Genomic DNA, 21,353 nt, shown 5'->3' on the forward strand with positions numbered 1-21,353 from the left:
CCTCTACATCAACTATGAAGTGGACTCCCCAAAAGGGCATTGGTCCATCTGGCCCCCTAAGAAATGCTTACAACGTTATTGATTGTATTCCTCGGACTGTCTTTTTGTATCCCTTAGGTCATATTGCAATTACCAATTTGTATTGTCTCATCCCTTCCCCTCTCCTTCATCCCCACCCCCTCCCAACTAACAACCCTCAGTTCTTGATATCATTGATTGTGTCTGTTGCTTTGCAATTTACTATCTGTTACTAAAATGGCTATTTACAGAGTACTGATGATTACCTGATTAGGTCTTAATTCATATAAGAAAGTAGGTTCTATTGTTTGTCAAATGGCTTCAAGACCATCTACAGTCTTCACAGTAATAAATGTAATTTATGTGCTGGCAAAGCCTCATGCTTAATACCCAGGGAAGAATATGATGACATGAAATGTGCACATGTCATTCAGTAGGCAGTTCCCATTTTAATCTATTGATTACAGTAACAGTGAATATCTGAGACCAGAACTCTACTCTTACTACCTAATACTTACCTATAAATTCAGCAAACTTTCCCCAGTAGAATGTTTATCTCAGATGCTGCCACAAAATTTCCATAAAAAATTGGAACAGTTCTGGAGATGGGGATAAGGGTTTTCAGAAAGCGTTTTTAGGGTTAATTTTCTTTATTCATTGAAATTTATTTTTTATGCTTATTAGAAGCATAGTCAAGCAGGTTTCCATTTTTAAGAATCTCAACTCTAGTAACTCCTTTTTTAAAAGTAATTTCCTTGGGCCAGCTGAGTGGCTCAGTTGGTTAAGAGCTCACTCAAGGGTGTGAGCTCTCAGCAACAGCGGTTTGATGCCCCGCCCGAGCTGAGCTGCCAACAGGTGGCAGGATGGCTCAGCTAAAAGAAAAAAAACACACAAAAAACAGAACCTAATTTCCTCTATTTTTTAGTCCTATAATGTTATTTACCTAAATTCTTCAGGTAAGAATTCTTTCCTATCCATTCTTGGGTTGTCTCCTTTTTCTCAGGCAAATATGATTTAACATTTTTGTTTGTTTGTCAACTAAGTTGTAACTTTGAATTTTGAAATTTCTAAGAAATATTGCAGACATAAAATATTTTCTATCCTGATTAAATTATCACAAATCTCTCCAAGTTGTTTTTTATCTTGAATATTTAAACAGCTTTCAATGTCATTTCATTCAATACCTCACAAATCTCAGAAGGCTATTTAGAACAATTAGACTCCTCTATCATTCGGCATAACCTTGATGTGGATTTATTCTATTTCTTCTGATCTAACTCTTTATGAAAAATAAAATCACTTGGCAAAATACTTTGGATTTTATTTGACATAAAATTCACAATTACTACTAGGGACAAGATATGATACAAACATAAAATAAATTATCTTTCTACAGATATTACATTAAAGAAATGGCATTTGGTTGAAATTTGATGTTGATTATATACACAAGTGCTTTGATAAAATTGGTGACGCTGAGTGCAGGTAATTAAAGAATGGAGAAAAGAGAACTAATATAACCTATGGCGCCACAAGAATATTTATGGCCTCAGTCAAAAGAGCAGCAGAGAAAATAGGTAAACAGATAAACTAGGAATTCATTAGAGGGAGACTATATTTAGAATAACTGGGAATATTAAAATAAAACCAAAAACTATTCTACACATATGAGACAAATCAGATATTGGGGGGATGGACTGCACTAATGTAAAACTAAAAAAACCTCTAGATAAAATATAACATATAATTATTAAACATGCCATCTGGGATATCAAAAAAGTAAGGAAATTTTAAAAATACAATGTTTTTTCCAATTGTTTAGAAATGTGAAAGAGGGGGTTGTATAGTGTTTTCAAGATGACTGATTTAAGGTCTGGGAGGCATTTGGTGGGCAAGCTTCAAGAGTGATAATGTTTCAACTATGCACAGGAGAACTAAAGAAATTGCAAATTTGTCCTGCTCCAATTGTAATCTCAAACCCATTGGGAAACACTGATTCAGAAAAACAGATCTCTCTGAGAGTAAATTACAGAGTATATTGGTACAGTGCATGTGTAGAGAAATGTATAACTTGATTTGGTAAGTTTTAAAATTTATATGACCTTATGATCTAACAATTACATTCTTAGATATCTACCTCAGAGAATCTCTTGCACATGTAAATAAGGAGATGATATAAAAATCCAAAATACGTCTATATCAACATCACTTATGTTAGAGAAAACTAGAAAAACCTAATGTCCTTCAACAGGGGTAAATAACCCGTAGTATGTTCAGCAAATAGAATCCTAGGAAGCAATGAAAATCAATATATTATAGATATACATGTATGAATATAAATGAATTATACAAATGAAAGGGAGAGTTGAAATCATATTACAGAACAGATAATGTTTAAAAACTTGAAAAATTGGGGCCAGCCGAGTGGCGCGATGTTTAAGAACTGGCTTGGGACGCCAGAGGGCCCCGATTCGGATCCCACATATGAGGGCCAGTGATACTGCCCTCCACAGCTAAGATGCTGAACAACAGCTCAACTTGGAGCTGGGCTGCCATGAGTCCCCGGCGACGGTATAGGCTGCAGTCCCTGTGGCTGTGGGTTGCCATGGGCTACCGTGTGTAGCCAGCAGCCAGCGTGTGTAGCCAGCAGCCAGCGTGAGCGGCCAGCAGCCGCGGTGAGCGGCCGTCCAGAAGCCGGCAACTGATCTGCCTCGCCCAGGAAGAGCGCAATGATGGTGCCAAGTTGGGCCAGTGAAGCAACGTCCTCCACAACTAGACTGAAGAACAAAACGACAGCAACTTGTCTGTTCCCCTTCCCCCATTCCCCAGCACTGTTCCCATCCCCCCAATTCCCCAATAAAAATCTTAAAAAAAAAAAAAACTTGAAAAATTGTATGTGTTGTTTAGGATGTGAATATATTTTAACATATAAAGAAATGATCAATACCCAATCATGACATGGTTAATTTTTAGGAAGGGTGTACAAGTGTATACCAGCAGGGAAACATATGCAGTAGATACTAAGAGTACTTATACTATTTTATTTTGCTTTTCAAAATTTACATTTCCTCATCTTAGATTCGACAGCTTAGCGGTCCAAATTAAATTCAACAAGATTCCAAGTGTCCCTTCTTTTAGGCTAGCTTGAAATTCAGCCTTAGTCATTCATTGTACCCATCACTCTTTCCAACAGAATCTGCCAGAAATGCTACAAGTCCCCAGACAAATTCACACTCCATCACCTGCTCAGCCTACTACTCCTCTCCCCTCACTTACTCAGGTCCTGGCGGGCAGGCCACCTACGTATTCCTCAAATCTACCAAGGAAATCACTGCTGAAGTGACTTTGTGTTTGATGTTCTCTGTACCTAGAAACATCTGGTCCCAGATATCTGCATGATGGCTCAACTGCCTTCCTTCAAGTCTTTGCTCACATGTTACCTTAAAGGAGCTTTCTCTTAGAGATCTCCTCGCATGCCAATTCTCTGCACCTGTCCTCCAAATCACTCTTTACTCTTAATGTTTTCCGTCACTGGACTTATCACCTTCTAATACACCTCATAGTTTACTAATCGGTTTATTATCTGTCCCCAGCCTTTTAGGACAATAGCACAAGCTTTACCCGTTTTTCTTACTACAGTAGCACATGGTAGGTACTTGGTGTATTTTTTGAATGAAATGAAGAGCTTCTGACTCCAGTCCTACAAGCCTAATACTCATCCTCAGATATATGTTCTGGAAACCAAGAGACTCTTGACATCCATTTGGTTCCATTGCTCTCATGTTTAGCAAGGTGAAAGAAAATGTGCATCCCGGCTCAGAGCCAAGTACCCAGAATCCATTCTCATATGATATCTCCTGCAGCATTCTCACTGCAGTTTTTGTTTTGTTTTGTTTTTTATCTATTAGGATTCTCCCAATGAGCCTTGCACCTGCTCACCTGCTCTTCCTATCTCTTATATATTCAACTATTAAGTTCTTTTCTAGATATTGATCTTTTCTTACACTTCACATCCTTCCATACCCTGAACTGCATGGGCCTTACTCTATTCAATAGGACTTCTTTTAGGGAGATTTAGGAATACAATACAAACTTCTGCATTTGTCCCACATGCTCAACTATCTACCAAGAAAGAATGGCAGAAAATGACCTGCTGACCTCTTGCAATGAAGGAAAATAAAAAAGGGGGAACATGTTCAATTAACTATCTTTTTTATATTACAACTTATAAAGTGCCATAATTGGTCGCCATTATGCTTTCAGTCTTTAAAAAATATATTTTTTGCTCATGTTCATTGATAAATGACATTGGAATTATTGATTTTTTCAGTGATCACCATGATTTTTTAATATACATACATACTCCATTGTATCTTTCCTTTGTGCACAGAAGAACCTACTTTTATGTGGAGTCAGGTGCCACAGTTTCAGAATGAACCTGAGCTTGGTCATATCAGTTCAGTGATTTAAACAACTTAGGTAATTGCCCACATAAAATTACTTTAAGCTGTCTAAGTTGTATTGAATTAAACAAAACAACCCAATTAAACTCAAATGTAAAAGGTGAAAAGTCTAACATTATGTGTCAATATAAATATTAAAAGAATAACAACTGCCAATATTCAAGGAATGTTATACAAAATAGCTCAATTTTAAGAAAAAATCTATATTTTACATGCAAATGATGTGAGAAATGCATGCTACTTCTTTTTTTAGTTGGAAATTTAAATACTTGCTTCTGTACCATAAAACAAAGGAATTAAAGAAAAGATTCAAACCCAATTACATGCTTTGTTCATTATATTTATACTATACTAGATAACAATGTAAGAGCACATTTGTAATCACAGTTGTAATGTCTTTTTGTTTCAAGAATATTAATTATTCATGTAGGAAAATGGAAATCTTAGGCATGATAATTCTTGTAGTCTCCTGATCAATTGATTGTCCAGAGTTCAAATCACTTAATTATAGTTTATAACAAAGAAAGAAATGAATTATTTTTTTCTGATTACATTACTGAAAATGATTTTTTAAAGTTCTGTCAATAGCTTGAAATATCTAATCTGTGATACTGACAGGAAAAATATACCTTATTTCAAGAGACAAAAGCAAGTTAAGTAATACAATAAATATATATTACTTCTAGGCAGTTCAATCATATTATTAAATTGTTTTCTATAGTAGAGGGTTAGAAACTCAATAGATTGTCAAGAGAAGGTTAACAAGTTGTGAGGCTTGTGTTGAAAAGAATGTGGTCAAGTAATCCGGAGAATGTAAAGTAGAAGCTGAGATCATTTTTTTTATAAAAAGAAAAAACTAAATTTTTAGTGTGAGTGGGAAAGGGGAAAATATACTTACTCAATAAAATAGCATGACTTAAACAGACTTCAAAGTGTTTTCTTTTTAAAGATTTACAGAACTGACTCATAGAAACAAAAAACAAAATGATGTTTGCGAGGGGGGGGGGTGCAGGGATCAGTGAAAAAGGTAAAGTGGAATATAGTTAATAATAGTGTGATAAACTAGCATGGTAACAGATGGTTGTTAGACTTAATGGGATGAGGATATTATATATAAATGTCTAATCACTATGTTGTATATCTGAAATGAATATAATATTGTATGCTATGCTTTAATAAAAAATACAAGGATTTTTTTGAAGCTATGTGTATAAATATTCATAAGCCCTTACCTAACTTTATACCTCAAGGAATTAGAAAAAGAACAAACTAAGCTCAAAGTTAGCAGAGGAAATAGAATATATTCTATTGATATTCTATTTAATTCTATGATAGAGAATTAAAAAATACATACAAGTCAACAAGACTAAGAGTGTGTTTTGTTTTTTATAAAGATAAAATCAACAAACCCTTAGATAGACTGAGGAAAAAAAGAGAGAAGACTCAAATAAATAAAATCAGATGTTAAAGACATTATAACAGAAGACTCAGAAATTAAAAAAAAAACCTATAATAGACTATTGTAAACTCTTACTATGCCAAATAACTGGCTAACCTAAAAGTAATTGATAAATTCCTAGAAACATACAATCTACCAACACTGAATCAAGAAGAAATAGAAAGTCTAAACAGATCAACAACAAATAAGGATGTGAATTAGTAATCAAAACCCCCTAACAAAGAGAAGTCTATGACTAGATGGTTAGATGGTTTCACAGGTGAATTCTACCAAACATTCAAAGAATTAATACCAATCTGTCTTAAATTCATCCAAAAAATAGAAAATAGGGAAAACACTTCCAAACTCAATTTATGAGGTCAGCAGCCAGTCAGAGACAAAACTAGGCAAAGACACCAAAGGGGGGGGGGAAAGAAAGACAGAAAGAAAAGAAAAGGAAACTATAGACCAATATCCCTGATAAACATTGATGCAAAAAGCAATAAAATACTAGCAAACTGAATCAACAGCACATTAAAAATGTCCTATATCATGACCAAGTAGAATTTATCCCCGGGACAAAAGTGTAGTTCAACAAACACAGCTCAATCAATGTGACACATCACCTTAACAAAACGAAAGAACAAAACCACAAAATAATCTCAACAGATGCAGAAAAAGCATTTGACAAAGTTCAGTGTGTATTAATGATGTAAACTCTCAACAAAATAGGTATGTAAATTTACCTCAACACAATCAAGTCTATGTATGAAAAGCCCACACAAAAATCATAATCAATGGGAAAAAACATAAAAACTGTCCCTATAAGATCCAGTACAAGGAAGGGATGCCCACTCTCACCACTTCTTTTCAACATAGTACTGAGAGTTTTAGATAGACACAAAAAATAAATAAAAGCATTCACATTAAAAAGAAAGAAGTAAAATGATCCCTGTTTACAGATGACATGATGATATACAAAAATAACCCTAAATAATCAGTAAAAAAACACCTGTGAAACCAATTCAGTAAAGCTACAGAATACAAAATCAACATATAAAAATTAGTCACATTTCTATATACATACAACAAACTATCCAAATATGAAATCAAGAAAACAATCCCATTTACAAATGCAACAGAAAAAATACAATACTTAGAGATAAATATACACATGAAAGATTTGTACTCTGAAAATTATAAAACACTGCTGAAAGAAATTAACAGAGACACAGATAATTAGAAAAATATCATGTTTTCATGAACTGGAACAATTAATATTGTAAAAATGTGTAGACTTCCCAAATTGATCTGTAGATTCAATGTGGTCCCTATCAAAGTCCCAAAAACATTCTTAACAGAAACAATAAAAACAACCCTAAAATTTGTATTGAACCGCAAAAGACCCTGAATAGCGAAAAGCAATCTTGAGCTAGAAGAACAAAGCTGGCAGTATCACACGATATCAAAATGTATCGCAAAGCTACAGTAATCAAAACAGTATAGTACTGGCTTAAAAACAGACATGTAGATCAACACAACTGAATAGAGAGCCCAGAAATAAATCTAGAAATCCACAGTTAACTGATCTTTATAAGGGTTCCAAGAACACACAGTAGGAAAGAATATTCTTTTAATAAATGGTGTTGAGAAATCTGGACATCTATATACAGAAGAACCAAATTGGACCCTTAAACAAAAATACGCATATATACACACTATACCATGTACAAAAATAAACTTGAAAAGTATTAAATACGTAAATGTAAGACCTGAAGCCATAAAACTACAAAAGAAAACATAGGCTTCTTGACATTGGTCTGGGCAATGATTTTTTGGATATGACACGAAGGACACAAGAGACAAAACCACAAACAGACAAGTGTGATTACATAAAAAAAAAAATCTTTTCCACAGCAAATGAAACAAAACACAGAGTGAAAAGGCAGAATGGGAGTAACTTATGTAATGGGAATAAGGAAAAAAAATTATATATATATATATATATATATATATAATTCATTATATATATTATATATATTATATATAATATAATATATATACTATATATATGTAAACCATATCTGACAAGGGGTTAATATCCAAATATATAAGAAATGAATACACTTAAACAGCAAAAATTCCAAATAACCTGATTTTAAAAATAAACTAAATAAGTGAATAGACATTTTTCCAAAGAAGATATACAAATGGCCAGCAGGTATATGAAATTATGTTCGACTTCACTAATCATCAGGAAAGTTCCAATCAAAATCACAATGAGATATCAACTCACACCTGTTGGAATAGCTATATTCAAAAAGATAAAGGACAATTTCTGGCAAAGATTTGGAGAAAAGAGAACCATGCACACAGCTGGTAGGAATGCAAATTAGCATAGCCAATATAGAAAACAGTATGGCGTTTCCACAAAATACTAGAAATATAATTATTATGTGATCCAGTAATCCCACATATGGGTTTATAGCAAAAGGAAATTAAATCAGTATCTCAAAGGGTTATCTGCACTCCTGTTTATTACAGCATTATCCATGATAGCCAAGATATGGGAATAAAACCTAACTTTGTCCATACAATGGAATATTATTCAGGGGTAAAAAGAAGCAAATCCTGCCTTTTATACTATGAATGAACCTGGAGGACATTATGCTAAACAAAACAAGCCAGACACAGAAGGACAGTCCTGTATGATGTCACTTGCGAGTGAAATCTAAAATAGTCAGAGTCATAGAAGCAAAGAAGAGAATGGTAGTTGCCAGGGGTTGGGGGGGAAGGGAAAAGAGGAAACATTGCTCAAGGAGCGCCAAGTTTCAGTAATGCAAGATGAAGTTCTGTAGAACAAAGTACAGAAATGTTACTTGGGTAAAAATTACTATCTTGTATACTTAAATTTTGCTAAGAGGATAGATCTTAAGTGTTTTCACTTCCACTCCCCAAAACAGAAAAGTAAAAAGGAAAGAAAACGGTATCTATGTAAGATGATAGGTATGTTAATTAACTTATTGTGGTGATTATGCCACAATGTATGTGTATACCAAAGAATCGGTAAAACAACTTTAATAAATACAATTTTTATCTGTCCATTACACTGTGGTCAGTAGGCTTAATCTATATTGTGGCTTATTTTTGTACAACTTGTGACCTAAAAATGTTTTGTTTTTGTTTTTTTTTAAATTAAAAAAAGGAATTGTGTATCTAATAGTAAATCCATTCATATGTGGCCAATAGATTTTAGACAATGTGCAACAGCACTTCACAATCATTTTTGCAACATATGATTTACAGAGCAATTGATTATCCATGTGCTAAAAAAAAAAACAACAAAAACACACACATACTTCTCATCAAAGACAAAACTTAACTCAATATTGATCAGAGACCCATATGTAAAACTGTAAAATCTCTAGGAGAAAATGTAGAACGGAATGTTTTTTTACCATATATTTGGAAAATTTTCTGAGTTATGACAACAAAGCTGTGATGCATAGAAGGAAAAATTGATAAACTAAATGTTATCAAAATTAAGCATTTCTTGTTTTTCAAAACAAAATGTTAAGAAAGTGGAAAAAAGAAAGTCAGAGGTAGGGAGGCAATATTTGCAAATCATACATCTAATGAATGACTTGATCTGAGGGTATATTAAAAACTCTCAAAACTCTACAATAAGAAAACAACCCAATAAAAATGGGCAACAAATTTGAAGAGGTATACAGCGGGTGCCAAAAAAATGTATACACATTTTAAGAAAGGAAAAACCTGTATTCACATTACACTGCTGGTAACCAATTTGATCACCTCTTGTAATTGCAGAAGTCAAACATGACTTGTATTTTCATTATTTGTTATCGCTATATATTGAATATTACAATTTTAATACTGTTTTTTTTTCCTTTCTTAAAATGTGTATACATTTATTTGGCACCCTCTGTATTAACAAATAATTAATGAAATAACACCTAATCAATCATTAGGGAAATCCAAAATAAACCACAATTAGATACCACTTCATGCCTTTAAAAGGTCATAAAAAAATAATAATATAAAAACACCTAAAATACCAACTGCTGGCAAGAAATACCTGGAGAACTTTTCAAAGCATAGATTCCTGCCTATGTCCAAGATTCTGATACAGAAAATGTTATTTGGTGTTCAAGAATTTGGATTTCTAACAGGTACTTGTAAGATAATTATACTTACTATGCAAGGGAAATAGCTGGAATAGCAGTGCACTACACTGTTTTTTGAGCTTAACTTGAGGAATTTTATTGCCTGAAATCTTAATGTGAAAATATTATCAAGTAGAGGATTTCAGGCTGAAATATCACTCTAAAACTGTCCTGATATCTGTATTAACGAAAAGCTGGTTTTAAATTCCCTGGAATTCTTATTGCTTAGCTTTGTGATGCACATATCTTTGTATATTTTCATAATATTCTGACTAGTTGCAAATGAAATAAACATATTTTATGTGTACCCTAAGCAAAATTATGTTCCAAGAAAATTTAAATTCTTTTAGAATCAAAGGAAAAATTTCAAGGATCTCGATCAGTTTAGATGAATTTGGACCTAGAGCTTGGCAAATCTTTCCTTTTCACATGGTTTCTCTTTGGCTTTCAGACACATCTCTTCATGATTTTACATTTTAGTGTGCACTGTGATGTACTGCTAGTATTCTTCCCATCAAACATAAAGGGATTATTCCATTGGCTGTTGGGAGTTCTAGTGACCAATAGTCCTCATCCATCATTGATAATTGCCTCAGCTGGAATTACTCAACATATGAGTACTTCCTGGACAAGGCTGAATTTAATAACTGCTTCACAAGAGGCAGAGAGCCTGACCCCTTATCTCCCATTTGAACAACTCTGCACGGTTATACTATGTTCAGCTGTCCCTGTGGTTTTGAAAATGAGGTCATCGATGAGACGGCATCACAGCCCACAAGTAATGGAATGACAAAGGCCTCTGAAAGATGTAACCAGCAAAGAATGAACTCTCCTTTACAGTCGCCTCGAGAGGGAACACAGCCCTACCTACAGCTGGATTTCAGACCTCTGGCCTTTATCTAAACTGTGAGATAATACATTTTTGTTGTTTTAAGGCATATGGTTTGTGCTAATTTGTTACAGAAGCCACAAAACAATGAAAGAAAAAAACAAAACTAATTCACTTCCTTTATGCTAATTTCCATCTTAAAGTCTTCCAGGGAAGTCAAACGGGGACAACCATGTTTGTCAGAAATTCTGCAATCACAAATCATGTTTCCACAAATCCAGATGAAAGGATCTTTCTCTAACACTGCACTAATTTTTAGGAAAGTTTTATGTTTTTCCTTTTGTTAGATAATTAGTGCCAGAAATGGACCATTTGATATTTTAAAAAATAAGGCACACTTCATTCATGTGCCCACCCATACATTCATGGAGCAAGTATTAATAGGAATAGAACCACCAAAAAACGTGAGTGAGCAGAATAAAACTCACCCATGTATTTCTACAACCCAAGAAGGAAAGAGGAATGCATGCTGGGTAGACAAAATAAATGGCATTTGGTACATCTTTTTCCCAAAACAAATCCCCATGTCAGATTATAAACCATAAAGCAGTGGACATGACTTAGTAATTTTTATACTGTAGCACCTATTTAATATTAGGAAAATTGCAATATAACTGCCTAATCTCATTAATATACATTTTAGTTAATATAACATAACATAATAAATCTAGTTACTTATTATGGGCTGAATTGCGTTTCCCTCAAATTCATGTTGTAAGGTCCTGACCCCAAGTGCCTGAAAATGTGGCTGCATTTGGAAGTTAGGCTTTTCAGAAGTGATTAAATTAAAATGAGGTCATTAGAGTAGGCCATAATCCAATATGATCAGCATCACTATAAAAAGAGATTAAAACACAGACACGCACAGGGGGAGGTAAGAGCATATGAAGACACTATCAGAAGATGTCCATCTACAAGCCAAGGAGAAGGGCCTCAGAATAAAACCACCCTTGCCAATATTTTCATATTGGACTTCTCGTCCCCAGGATTGTAAGGAAATAGATTTCTGTTGTTTAAGCCACTCAGTCTGTGGTATTTGTCACGACACCACTAGCAAATTAAGTCATTACTAAAAGATAATATTTGTATATGCATCAAATGAACGCAAACTGTAATTTATAAATAAGTAAAAGTAATTATTAGCACTATCTAGAGTACTTACACATATAAATCTCATTAGTAATATTATTAAGATATATGATTCATATTGATATTTATAATTACATCATTAGCTTTGCTGTCTAAGATAAAGAAAAGGGTGTTTATCACAAGGAAAAAAATCAATCGTATTCATTGAATTAATACAAATTAATGATTGATTTATATACATGGATATAGTCATTTTAGAATCCACTTACTGGAAAACTAACCTTCTGAATAATCAAATATTACATCAAATTATGTTTAATTATAATAGCTAATCAAAATTATTGGGATGTTGGAAAAGTCATGGCGCACTTTTGCAACAAAAAACATAGAAAAAATACATCATGAGTTTTCTGACAACCCAATATTAACATTTAATCTTACATTCCTACCATGATGCAAATAGAGAACAGTAACTATACTTTCTCCAATACTTCATTATTTTTAGTTCATTAAGGAACAGTACATGATGATGACCATTGATTTTAGTTAAATGTCCTGATTGATATAAGTGAGGCTCTTATAAGTACTATGGAGATGGCACTAAAATATTCTAGGGAAGAAATGCACTAAATGTTAAGAAAGAGACTACGGTAGTTATGCTTTTTTCACCAAAATTAAAATTTTGCTTTTTTAAACCACTAAAAATATCCATGTCATTTGTTACTATTACATGACCCGGCCCATTATGCTCACACACATATTATCAGTGACGGGTGATTGACAAAACAGAATCTAAAGTATATGGCATTATCTTCAAACTCACTCGTCTGCAGCCTGGGGATAATTACCCCATGTTGGAAAAATGGTAATCCATTATAGGTAAATAACAATTTTGGAATAAAATCATTGTCTTATGTTATATATAAAGTAGACCATACACCATAAAGTTGGTAGCTCTAGGGGAAAGGTAACTAATGAGAATAATAATGACATATATTAGTTATTGTTTATTTCATTCATGAGATACTGCAAGAAAGATTTGAGTTCAAAATAATTGATGGTGTTTAATTTCTGGTCAATGTACAAGGTAGAGACAGATTATTGCTCCCACCATAAAATGTGAATTTAAATATTTGTTTCAAATATGTATATGAGTATTATTGAATGTTTGTTAATATGAAATATTCTCTGTTTCTATAACAATACTTCTTTTTGTAATGGTTTAATAATTTAAGACAAAGTTTTGCGAATAATCAATGTTACTTCAGGATTAGATACCAGGTATGCACTTTGGCAATGATAATACATAAGTAATGTTACATTCTTCTAAAAATGCATTATGTTGGGAAATCCATGGGATTTATATGATCTCATACTGGTGATGTAAATTTTATTCACATGACTAAAGTAGAGTCTGGGAAATTCTGATAGAGAATTACTATTTATTTTGTATTTCATAATTATATTTTAAGAAGATACTTTAATACTCTATAACTATACTCCTATTCTTCAAACTTTCACCTACTAGGCTTAGTGGTTATGATGATTCTTATCTAAAAAAATTATTATAATAATGTTTCTGAAGTAGTAATTTCTTAATTTAATTATTTCCTTTAAATTCTTATTATTTATTTTTTGCCTTTCTACCCTGAGGAAGAGCTTCCTTTCTCATTATTGTTTCATATCTGGGTGAATTCAGAGATTTCTAATTTATTCAATGGGTCAGAATCCTTTATTTGTAGCAAACTGCCCCATTTTGAAGGAGAGGGCAACCAGGCTGGTCCTTTTGTCTTTCAGCTGTCCCATTCATTCCTTCATGACTTTATAAACTCTCAACTGATATTCCAGATTCACTTTGAACTTTTGCTCTAGCCCTGGTATTAGGCCCTTTCCAAGTAATCTAGTTCTTTTCAGAAAACAAATGATATGGATCAACATGATTTGGGTGTGAATTGAGTTCATGGACAGGGGAAATCATTGTTCTATGCTGAAGATATGTGTGTGTGTGTGTGTGTGTGTGTGTGTGTGTGTGTGTGTGTGCGTGTGCGCGCGCGCGCGCACGCGTACGAGGTCAGGCAATTAAGTTCATGAACTCACCCTAGAAAAAGTGTTACATACCTCATGCTGAATATTACTATGGTCATCTTTGAAGTACTCCCCTTGGGAAGCTAGGCACCGATGCCAGCACCTAGTCCATCGTTCAAAGCAATTTTGGAACTCGTTTTCTGGAATAGCCATCAGAGCTGTCCTCATATTATCTTTGATGTCCTGAATGTCATCAAAATGTTTTCCTTTCAATAGCTTCTTTATCTTCCGGTAAAGACAGAAGTCATTGGGGGCCAGATCAGGTGAGTAGGGAGGGTGTTCCAATACAGTTATTTGTTTACTGGCTAAAAACTCCCTCACAGACAGTGCCGTGTGAGCTGTGCATTGCTGTGATGCAAGAGCTCTTTCATGACCATTTTTGCACACACCTTTCTCATGCCAAGATTTTCAGTTAAGATTTTCCTGTTTCTCTATCAGTGTTTACTTGGTCGGTTATGCCTCTCACAGTTAGCTGATGATTTCAACACATTTTTGGAATGTTTTTGTCACTTCTGCTCGTTACTGGCCACCCTGACCTTTCTTCATCAGTGACACATTCTCTTCCCTCAGAAAAACGTTTAATCCATTTATACACTGCCATTTCTTCATGGCATTATTCCCATGAACTTGGATTAATATGTCCCTGATTTCACTTCCACTCTTGCAAAGTTTAACAAGAAATTTAATGTTTGTTCATTGCTCTAATTCAAGCTCATTCTTGTGATGGTGCACAAAAACACACAACAATAATGAATGCTACTCAGCAAGACACCACCACACATCAACACACACACAGCTGTGAGACATTGATATACCAAGGTTATGAAACCTTACAAAACTGTTGTACAGTGCTGCCAATGTAAGCACATGGTGGCAAGTTCTCAAACTTAATTGTCAGACCTCTTAAAACTGTATCTATTTATAGTTTTATCTATATTTAAAGTGATATGTGTCTATATTGATGCCTACACACATCTGTATCTGAATATGTATCAGTACATATGTTCCTGCATAAGCACCTTAGCTCACACTGACACTTCCCATCCCAAACCAACAGCAGCTCATCCTATCCCTCTCCTGTACTATATCTGCACTTCTATCTCCATAGTGCGAAACCAAGCTCCAATCATCCTCAATGTATTTACATACTCTCACAATCATTGAACACCCAAAAAGTAGTTTTTGAATTTCTAAATATGTCTCTGAAAAATAAACCTATTAACTATAGAGTACAATAGTTCTAGTGTTCTTTTTTCTTAGCCTGAGAATATATCATTCAAATGTTGATTAAAAATCACTTGGGTTAGTAATTGCCCATGAATTTCATGGTTATGTTATTTATTTGAAATATGGTTTGGCTCGTTCATTTTAGTTTAAATTCTGTTTCACATTTTATACTTTATTTTATTTTTTGTATAAATATTAACAAGTTCTAAAGTCAGAATTATACAGAAATAAAATACAGAATTATACAGAAATAAACAATTATATTTCCTGAATCATTCTTTAGAGAAAACAGAATCTCATTGCTCTTGAAAATATTAATAGGAACATTATTTAGATGAAAATACTAATATGTTAAGTAAATAATATTCCTATTAAACATATTACTTAATATAGCAGAGGTTCTATGATATATATATAGGAGGTCTGACATTTAAGTTCACAAATTTGTTGCAATGATATTCCTAACCTTTTTTTTTTTATATCAGAGGGGTTATTCATTATGAATTTGTACCAACTGGACAAACAGTTAACTAAATTTACTATTTGGAAGTGCTGAAAAGGCTGCGGGAAAAAGTTAGATGAAAATGATCTGAACTTTTTGCCAACAATTCATGGCTCTGGCATCACGACAATGCACCAGCTCACACGACACTATCTGGCAGGCATTTTTTAGCCAGTAAACAAATAAATGTACTGGAACACCCTCCCTACTCACCTGATCTGGCCCCCAATGACTTCTTTCTTTACCTGAAGATAAAGGAAATATTGAAAGGAAGGCATTTTGATGGCATTCAGGACATCAAGGGTAATATGAGAACAGCTCTGGTGACCATTCCAGATAAAGGGTTCCAAAATTGCTTTGAAGGGTGGACTAGGTGCTGGCATCGGTGCATAGCTTCCCAAGGGGAGTACTTCGAAGGTGACCATAGTGATATTCAGCAATGAGGTATGTAGCACTTTTTCTAGGGTGAGTTCATGAACTTAATTGTGAGACCTTGCATTTTAAGAACTAGCCATATCAAAACACATCATTCCTAACCCTAGCCCCCACATCTTGACAACCACCTATAGGATTTTCCTCCATTGGCAGTTTTAACAATAGAAGCGTTCCTGTACTTTGTCTATCCTAAAATATTATGGTAGATTCTCTCTACAACTTAAAATAATTTAGTAATTTCTCATTTTCATCTATCATGTTCTTAAAATGTAAATCTAAATGATTAAAGACAAACACAATGGGGAATACTAAAAAAAAAAAAAACCTACAGCAAAAAAAAGGGAAAGAGAGACATTATTTAACCATGACTGAAATCATGGAGAAAAACTTTATAGTCTGAATTATATGAAATCAGCTCCGTGGCTGAATGAGTGGGATAGTGCTGAGCTTCAGAAAGTTTGATTATTGGCCTTTTTTGGTTAAAATAAACGAAGAAAGGATGTAGAAAACATTTTATCCCATTACTTTTTTTTAAAAAGTGCATTTTCCTACAGACAAAACATCTCTTTGAAATATCAAATTATTTGTTAGATGTCTATAAACATTCCCACATATATTTTATGGCTAATTATATATAGTTAAGTTGTGTAATTTTTAACGTGAATAGAACTGAGCAAAGGCAAATCAACTCCATTACATTAATGTTACAAAAACCTAATATTTTATTTTTCAGAATACATAACAACGGAAAACAGTGATGAAGCAATAATTGAGTATTAACTTATATACAATTTTAAAAACCATATATTTATACTCCTTTCACTTTTTTGAGAGAGAAGAGTATTGTAATTTTGGACAATCAAATACAAAAGCTATTTTTCTCAGGTTGTCTCTTTGAGTCATGTAATTATTGGTTAAAATACCGAACAATTATATTAATTTTAATATTAAAATACTGAATAATTATATTATATATATATTTTCATATAGCTGTGTCTATATCTACATTCATATCTATATCCCTCTACATATATGTAGGGGGGATCTCATTAAGTAAAAATTATTTCAATAGCTACCAAATTCTTCATTTCCTAAGATGAGGATGAGAGAGAGTGATGGAGAGAGAAAACACAAGTTGCAGGTTAAAAGAGATGTCAGAATAAGATGATACAAGAAACTAATTCACTAAAATACTAGGTTTTATTTTTTTCATTAAATTTATTGGGGTGACATTGGTGAGCAAAATTATGTAGGTTTCAAGTGTACATTTCTGTAATACATCATCTATATATCACACTGTGTGCTCACCACCCAGTCAGTTCTCCTTTCATCACCATGTATTTGACCCCTTTTATCCCCCTCTAACACTTCCCTCCCCTGTACCCTCTGGTAACCACTAAACTGTTGTCTGTCTATGAGTTTTTGTTTGTTTGTCTTGTTCATTTGTTGCTGTAAGTTTTATATTCCACATATGAGTAAAATCATATGGTTCTCAATTTTTTCTGCCTGACATACTTCATTTAGCATGATAATCTCAAGATACATCCTTGTTGTTGCAAATGGAAGTATTTCATCTTTTCTTATGGCAGAGTAGTATTCCATTGTGTGTGTGTGTGTGTATATATATATATATATATATATATATATATATATATATATATATAGACACTTCTTCTTTATCAATCATCTATCGTTGGACACTTTGGTAGCTTCCATGTCTTGGCAACCATGAATAATGCTGCAAGAAACATAGGGGTACATATATCTTTACAAATAAATGTTTTCAGATTTTCTGGTTAGATACCCAGAAGATTGCAGTCATATGGTAATTCTATTCTTAATTTTTTGAGGAACCTTTCTACTGTTTTCCATAATGGCTGTACCGATATACATTCTCTCGAGCAGTGTATAAGGGTTCCTTTTCTCCACAACCTCGCCATCATTTATTACAGTAAAACCTTGGATTGTGAGTAACTTGGTTTGCGAGTGTTCTGCAAGACAAGCAAACATTTCTATTAGGTTGGTGCAAAAGTAATAGCACTTTTGGCCATTACTTGTAATGGCCAAAAGTGCTATTACTTTTGCACCAACTTAATAATACATTTTTTTAAATTATTTTTTATTGTGAAATACACATTTTTTATAATTAGTTTCAGCTGTACAACACAGTGCACTATTTATACTTTTTACTCCTCAAGGTGACAACCCCCCTCTCCCAATCCGCCACCCCACTTACCCCCACAATATCATACAGATCTATTACAATTCCCTTGACTCCACTCCCTCACTATAATCCACGTCCCATGACTATATATATATATATATATATATATATATATATATTCACTTATAGTTGACATAGGTTTTATTTTTTTAAATAAAAATTGTTCAGAATATAAAAAAATAAGTGCATGGTATCTATGCAGATTCTATGAAGTCCCTAACATTAATTACTGATAAAATGCTGTTGTCATTCTTAACATATTTAGAAATACTTGTCTTTTTATTGTTTCCTTATTTTTTTCTTTGCATAAAAATTTAATGAACTGTATAGTCAAAAATTCTAAAATTTGACTCATAGGAAGTGAGAAGCATGTTAAGTAGGTGGCAGTTTTGATGTTCTTATAAACAATGTATCTTCTCCTAAAGGTAAATTTAAAAAACGAAGATTGCAACGTTTCGACAAGAGGGCATGAGAAGGAAGGATGGTGAGGTTTCAAAATGTATCAAATTCTTTATACTTAGTACTTTGTGCTTATAAGAAAATAGATTTTATAATCACTTTAAGCCTATCAAAGGAGCAATATTAAGTATATGAAAACAAATAAATGATTAAATGTGGAATATCATGTATATTTTGGATAAAATACAAGAAAGAGAATTAAAATCAGCTTATATGACTAGAGTTGCATTAGTAGCCACATCAATTACGTAACGTAAAAAGAACTGCCAAATTACTTGATTTATAAGCATCATCTAATCAATAAGATTTTGTGCAAAATGTAAGGTATATAATACATTATATACCAGGGGTGCCAAAAAATGTATACATATGACTTGTATTCACCTTTTGTTATCAGTATATATTATTACAATTTTAACACAGTTTTTTCCTTTCTTAAAATGTCTATACATTTTTAGGGGGGCACCCTTGTATTATATTACAGCAAAGGCAAATGGCTACTCTTTCTTAAATATATATAAAATCACTGGGAGAAAATTAGCCAAAAATTAGATGACTGAAGTAAGCATAAAGTCAATTTTCTAAATCTTCAATTAATTCAAACATTTTTAAAATACTTTATTTTGTACAAATATTAATTGAGCATCTGCTTTCTGCTGAAGATTCAGCCATGAACAAAACAGTAAAAAATTCCTGTCCTTTTGTGCTTATTGTATAGTGAGTTTGTGAAGGTGACAGTAAGATTTTTTTAATAATATTTAAATTATATGATGTTAGATGAGAAGTCTTATGAACAAAGTTAAGAAGAAGGCAGGGAGGATAAGAGTTTGTTTGGATAAGTGGTTTCAATTTAAGTTTGTGTTTAAGAAAAGTACATAGGCAGGCTATGTTGCAGTAAAAATGTATATATAATATTTTATTGGTTTAACATGTTAATGTGTCCTCTTGACTCATACAATTCCTTCTGCATTTCTGGCAGCTCTCTGCATGGCAACTTCCTCTTAAGCAGTGGCATAGGGATCCAAATTCTGGCTCCGGAATAACAAAAAAAGACTTGCATTATTGATGGAAGAGAATGAGCAAGTGGGCACATTACATATGGGTATATCATTGCTTCTGGGACATGACTGCCCCTAGATGTGACATTATTTTGTCTTTCAGTTGTCAGCCAAAATTCCCACCCAACTGTAATTGGGATTGGGTAGTATGCTTCCCTGTGTATTCAAGAAAATGAAAAATACAATAAAAGTACTTATGGGCACTAATGGCATCACCACAAAAGCTTTACTAGGAAGGCAATATTTCGGTAAAAACTTGAGAGAAGTGAAGGGTTAATCTGCTTAAATATCAAAAGGATGAAAACACCCAGATAGAGGGAAGAACAAATTCATATGGCCTGGAAGGCTGTATACTGAGATGGATCAAGAAAACATTATGAACAACATTATGCCCAGAGACGTTGTTAGGCTGCCCCCAAGATAAGAGATGGTGAAGCACCCCCAAAGTAGAATCATGGTAGATGTATACATATTTGGAAGAGTTGAGATTACCGTTGTGTTTTCTTACAGCTCTCGCAGGTGCTGCAGAAGTTCGGGGGTGGTGTGGAACCCTAGGACACCAAGAACCTGAATTATAGGCTCCCAAGTGCGAAAGGAGCCCCGAGTCACAAAGATTTATGGAGGATCAGTTCTATCACTGATCCAGATTAGCCCAAGCTCCGAGGGGTCTCTCCTGTGTATGAACTGTAATATTGTGGCTCAGTAGGTGGATCAGTGGTGAGGCTTTCAGTCATGAATGAAACTCTGTCTTACTTTCTAAAAGGTATAGGGACTTAAGTAGGTTCTATATTACATACACTGGTTGATTTCAAACATTAGGAACAAACTCTGGCCCTAGGCATCTGGTCATACAGTCTTCCCTAAAGAGTAAGTGGCTATGCGGTTATGTCTCCTTTCTAAAAAAAAATAATAATCTTTATCTAAACATTTTACACAATGTTTTAATTAAGAATTTCATATCATCAAAATTGTGTTACATTTTGGCAGTAACAGTGAAGTTTAACTTTGTGTCCTAACTAACTTGGGATTTTTGTTCCTGGACTTTTTTCACAGGGTACAGAGGTACAGAAACCAGTGCCTGTTACCTGAGGCAATCTGTTTACGACTCTATCCGCAACTCCCTTGACCATTGATAATCTATAATTGCTTTTCCAAATGATGAATTTCAGGGTCAAAAGTTATGCCGCTTTATAAAGTTTTTAATTCATTTGTCAAAATTCTTTCAAAGGGATTGTACTATATGATAGCCTTACCCTATCTGGGGTTTGTAAGAAAAAAC

Source organism: Hipposideros armiger, unplaced genomic scaffold, assembly GCF_001890085.2.
Source record: "Hipposideros armiger isolate ML-2016 unplaced genomic scaffold, ASM189008v1 scaffold_699, whole genome shotgun sequence".
Taxonomy (NCBI): Eukaryota; Metazoa; Chordata; class Mammalia; order Chiroptera; family Hipposideridae; genus Hipposideros; species Hipposideros armiger.